The sequence below is a fragment of the Sander lucioperca genome, chromosome 4, assembly GCF_008315115.2.
Source record: "Sander lucioperca isolate FBNREF2018 chromosome 4, SLUC_FBN_1.2, whole genome shotgun sequence".
Lineage (NCBI taxonomy): Eukaryota > Metazoa > Chordata > Actinopteri > Perciformes > Percidae > Sander > Sander lucioperca.
The window spans coordinates 31,330,950-31,336,983 of NC_050176.1; the positions used below are offsets into that span (position 1 = coordinate 31,330,950).

Consider the following 6,034-nt stretch of genomic DNA (forward strand, 5'->3'; position numbering starts at 1 on the left):
TAGCATACAGTCCTCGGATGTATTATAAGAGAGAACCAAGGCGATGTAATCACTATGTCTGTAGTAACGTTATGTAGGCATATAGCTAGCTATGTATAGATCTTAATACAGCCATGCTAGCTACCCCTGATGTTAGCAACTAGCTAGCTAGCCGATAGCCCGCCAGTTTGGGAAACGCTAATGACGTTACATCCATCTAGCTAACAGGCTTTACAGCAGCTACATACATCCCTGGAATGTATCATGACTTCATAAGATAATACCATGGACGTATTAATAGAACACATGGTGAATTACAACCATTAGCTATATCCATTATTACAGCTAGCTACATGAGCTCGGGAGAACAGTCATTTGAGCGGGCGGGCGCAGTCCCGCGGCTCTGCTCGCGTCCACTATGCGCGTTCATCATGTCAAATTTAATAATTCTGGATTCGCTTCTAGTGAATGTTAAAAATGTTAAAAACGTAACGTTTTAAACAAGGACCCTTTCAGTGTTTGGGCTGGTAAGTTGATATACCCAGAAACAAATTATCCGCTGAAATATAGACGTTTCTTTCGCCATGCAAAGTCTATGTGAAAAGGCTTTCTGGGCCATGGGGTGCAGTACCACCGTTATCCGCTAAGCCCATGGTGGCTTTTAGACTCTGCGCTCTTCCTGGGGGCTTGGGTGGGTTAGTGACAGTTAGTCAGTTAGTCATGACAGTTACGGAAACATGGGGGGAGGGGTGAGCTTGCTCTGTTTTGTTTGAAATTCACTTGGAACGTCAACAGAAGTGACCATGCATGAACTCATAGTGCACCTTTAAGTTGCCTAAATGTAACTTTACAAATATTGTGGTGGAATACCTTAAAATGAATATTCTGCAGATATGGATTTTTTTTTCAGTTTAAAAATCTTGCTTTGCCAGTAGGTAATTTGCAGATACATTCAATATCGATAATGTTTCCATTACAGTTTTCCCCGCTTCAAATTAGTTTCATACAAACATAATCCTTACTCTAAATCTGTTCAGGCTGCTGCATGGGCACCACCCGGGAATCCAGCCCCGCTAACTTTGATTACCTAATTCCTCAGAGATCACTCTGAGACTCTTGCTGCCAGGGGCGTTGACATGATGTGGAGAAATGTTGCCAGCCGTCATGAAACCTACCACCCCAATCAATCAATCAGCATGCTTACACCTCTCTGTATGTGTTTGAATGTGTCGGTATGCGTGTGCATAAGTGTGTGTGAGTGTGGAGTTACCCGTTTGCTCTCTCGGGTCGGCATGTGAAAAGGAGACCCTAAATGCACCGTCTTCCTCATGCATCAATTACTACACCCAGGAAGGGTTTGCCTGTCAGGATGAGCAGATGGTGTCTGTGCATGTGTGTCTGTGTATAACCTGTACTATACTGTATGTGTAAGACAGGGTGAGGACTGTGTCTCTACATATGCGAGAGACGGAGAATGGTGATGACAGAGACAGAGATAGGAATGTATTGGATAGAGATGTACAGGTGTGTGAAGGAGATATGTACAGGTGTGTTACATGGCGAGAAGTGGGGTCGTGCTCGGTCGTCTCACTGCGCTCGGTGATGGCTGCAGGATAACTGATCAATCTACACCTGAGAGAGAGAGAGAGAGAGAGAGAGTCAGCTAGGCGCCTTGCTGGCTTCTCTGCAGACCTTGTTAGTCTGTATTCCTTTCCATACTGCTCATAGCCAGAGACTGAAAAGTTTGACTTTATTTAATTGAATTTCTTCAGAAAAAAACCCAACCATAAATTGTCTGCTTTTATTATTTGCCTATGGGGAATTTCATCTAATAATCTGGACATGGGTCACGATTGTAGAAACCTGCACTTATTCACTACATACAGTATATTCCAAATTACTTAAATTCCCTGAGGGTGCAGCAGGGAACTGAAGTGGAAGCACTAAACATTTTCTAAACAAATGGACAGCTAATGTAGCTTGTTAAATGGCCTTATATATATATATATATATATATATATATATATATATATATATATATATATATATATATATAAACACAATACACTGTTTTGCTACAGATTTTTTTTACACTTTAGGAGAAAATTTCAGAGATGAGCTCAGACAAAACAGCCCTAGAATCCGATTTTCTTCCCTCAAACTTTTAGAACTTTGTAAAGCTACTTTCCAGCCAAATGTCGCTTGTGCAAATCTTGCCTTCCTTCAGTAGGGAGATGTTTTTCTTCTCCCTCCTGCTCTTAACTGTGTACCAGCGGTTCTAGGGGCTGTCATATTGCATCAGCGCTCTGCTGATTACTTCCACCTTGTCTCCCTCGTCAGGAAATGATTCTGACACACACTCACACCCTGCTTTCTCTGCATCAATATGCGTGCGATGGAAAAACTGCAGACAGTAAATAAATAATGAAAGACAAGGTAGGGAGGAGGGGAGGGAGGCTCTACGTGTCGTTCTCTTTTGGTCTCATTCTCTGTCCTCTGTGTGTGCGAGTGACTCAGTGTGGGAAAGTGCAATGTGCGTTGTGTAAGGGGATGTGAGTATGTGCAAATATACAGTAAGAGATGAAGGAAATTTGGATTTATTACACAAACATTTCGATTTATTGTAGGGGTTGATAAAATGACAAACATTATTCAAGATGGTTTCAACCCTGAAATTAGAACATAAGATGCATTCATTTTGTTTTAATTAAAGTGGCAGGTTAGTTAAAGGACATTTCACTTCTGTATTGCTTTAAATTTTTGATAGTACGTGTCCTGTCATAGCGTCTCCTCGCAGGAAGGTGTGTGGATTTTTCCACTGCTCAGTGCCAAGAAGAATGCCAGTAGAGTGAGGGAGCATTCTCAGTCAAAATCCCTAAAGGGATTATCACAGAGATTTTGCATTTCTGTGGAGGACACAGAGAGGGTAAGCACATCTGATTGGCCCACTAAACCCTTGCACCCATTGGCATCAGAGGGACCTGTATTCATTTTGGAGTTTATTTGGGTGTAGGGCTGCAGCTATCGATTATTTTAGTAGTCGAGTATTCTACCGATTATTCCATCCATTTATCGAGTAATCGGATAAAGAGCAATAGTAGATAGTGGTTTGTTTGGCTGATAACACAATAGGCTGTGCCTTACCAAGAAAAATGCTTCTAAAATCATTAAAGATCCAAAGCACCTTGGTAACAGCCTTTTTTCCCTGTTAAGTGTTCATCTTTCTGCTCTGCAGTTGATCGAGAGATTTTATCTCCAGAAACTCTGCACTATTTGGCTTGCTACACTAGATCATATTGGTGACTTCATCATCATCAAAGTGTGTGTGTGTGTGTGTGTGTGTGTGTGTGTGTGTGTGTGTGTATGTGCGTGCGTATACAGTCGGGTCCAATTGAGTTCACAGCTTTAAAATTCTTATTTCAGCATTTATTGGAAACTAGTACAATTTTATTTGTCAAATGATATTTCTCAAACAGGATTACATCATTTCTCACTAATATGGGTCAACAAGAGGTTTTGTTGGTATTTACTGGAATAATTTAAGAATCCACATTGCTCCAGCTCTTTTTTAAAGCATCCCAGACAGCAGCACTGACACTTTCAGTGGCATGTAAAAAAACGAAAATGAATGAATCAAGTAAATGACTAAAACGTATAGTATCTCTCATTATTATGCTGCATAGTGTGGAAAGGTGCTTTTAGCTCTCTCATTCTGTTGCTTCTCCTGCCCAAATGGGTTTAGTTAGTCCTCTCTGTTTTGTTAGTCCAGTCTAAGGTTAAGTCTGTCCAGCATAACATTGTACAGATCTTACTTTACTTGTATTGTAACCAGTGACTAGCAAAGAAAGTCAAACATCTAACAAGCTAAAGACCCAGTTATTCATCTCAGGAGTTGGGGGAGATCAAACCAGAGTGATTAGATTGGACTCTAAGGGGACAATAATGTTATTTATTACACGGCTTGGTTGAATACTCGATTCTGATTGGTCAATCACAGCATTCTACAGTCTGTTATGAAAAGGATAATGTAGAGCGAGCCGGTCATTATTGCGAAATAGAACCCCGACAGGGTGATGCAAGTCTTAAAATCAGCCTAATATCTGATGGATATGGACACATGAACTGTTAGTCAGAACAGTGTATTTATAGATTGATGGTATATCAGGGCTTTTTTTTTAAAGATTATTTTTTGGGCTTTTTCCGCCTTTATTTTTTGATAGGACAGCTAGGTGAGAAAGAGGGGGAAGACATGCAGGAAATTGTCACTGGTCGGATTCGAACCCTGGATCTCTGCGTCGAGGCATAAACCTCTCAGTATATGTGCGCCTGCTCTACCACTGAGCCAACCCGGCCACCGTCAGGGCTGTTTTGGCGTCTTTATGCCCCTGCTAGTCTAAAATGGAATCCCTCTTAGTGTTTTGATATCATATCGAATAAAACAACACTTCACTTTTTAAATTTACATTTAACAGGGAAAGGTTAGTGGTTAGTTTTACACATTCTTCTTAAAGCCTAACTGGTTTATTCTAACCTGGATTTTATTTTATTTTTTGTAGTTTTTGCTATTAGTTCAATCAACAATTCAGCAATCAGCAAATCAGCTATTAATTGCTGTGATCTGCAAATAAATGGCAAAAAATTGCTAAAACAAAGTTAGACAGGACCAGGAACACAAGCAGCGAAGTGATCAAACATTAGCAACAAGGGTTAACATTAAAGTAAATCGTCGAACAGTCCGTAAATCATCCATTCCATTCATCATCACACAATCTTCAGACCATCTTCCTGCCTGGTTTAACTTTGTTTTGCTGTTCTTACCGCAGTTGTTCATGCACACAGGTTTCCTGTGCAATGAGGAATTATTTGGGACTGATCGTGTTGTTCTTTCCCTGTCAGACTTAGCTGTAGAGATATGGCCACCTTCCATGATTCCAGCAGTTCAACAGTGCTAAACTATGCTAAGCTAACCTCTCCATACTTAACGCAGATATACTATCTCGTTTTTCTTCTATTCTTGTCATTAAACTCTTGGAAAATAAGCAAATAAGCACATTTCCCAAAAATGTAGATCTATTCTTCGAAGAGTTCTATGAATAATATTCAGCTTCAAAATCAGTTTTGAGAAAATTGGTTTGGTCCAAAACGGGTGAGGAATAGGGTCATCTCCATGTGATGTTTGTCAGTTTGCATGACAGTCACTATCCAAAACATGTCGGCTTGAACTTCTAGACCCATGAGCACTGAGGACTCATCGTGTATTCCCACCACCTTGCAAACTGGCTAATGTAGTCCTGGTACGTCTTCAGCTTCTGTCTCTACCCGTCTGAAGCAGGAAACTGAACATTACCACTGGGGCCTGAGGACTTTAAATCCCAGTTCCAGAGAGCAGTGTGGGAGGTGGGGGGAGGGGGGGAGGATTAGACAGCGCTGTCTCTGATGTTATTTAATCTCACCGGCCAGGGAGCGAGCGAGCCAGCGTACCCCTGATGCACGTTATCAACCTCTGATGACCAGTGAGGGGGATTGGGCGCCTCAGACGCCACATTGCTACAAACACAGAGCACTTCCAGCTGTCTTCCTGGCTGGCCCCTAACCAGGCAGCAGTTCAATTTGGGTGATGGCAAGCGTGTTCAGTCAGGGGAGAAGTCGGTCCCGGATGATTTCCTCCTTCTCTGCTCGTTCTCCTCAGCATCGACGCCCCTCCCCACCTCAGCTACCCGCCCAAATATGCCTCTATCCTCTATTTCCCTGTAACTGCCCCCCTCCCCATCTTCCCATAACTACTCCCACTCCCTACCCCTGAAAGACCCGGCAATCGCTCAGTTGCTCAAGCTATCTCAGGAGCCTGTCTCGCACCACCACCACCACCCTCCCGTTCTTCTCCCCCCCCAAGAGCATTCCAGCATGACAAACCACATAGGATTTCACTAGTCCTTTAAAGTCTGCTGCCTCTGGGAACCACTCTTCTCTGTGCAACATTTTAGTATTCAAGGTACTACGTGACTGGGGAGGCAACCAATGCTGTTTCATTCCCGTCCCCTCCCGTTTCCTCCTG

At 42.3% G+C, this 6,034-nt stretch overlaps 1 long non-coding RNA gene across 1 annotated transcript in view; it reads left to right on the forward strand.

Annotated features, from left to right (window-relative positions):
- Positions 1-6,034, forward strand: part of LOC118494815 — a 112,353-nt gene that overhangs the window by 76,131 nt on the left and 30,188 nt on the right. The window lies entirely within an intron of this gene.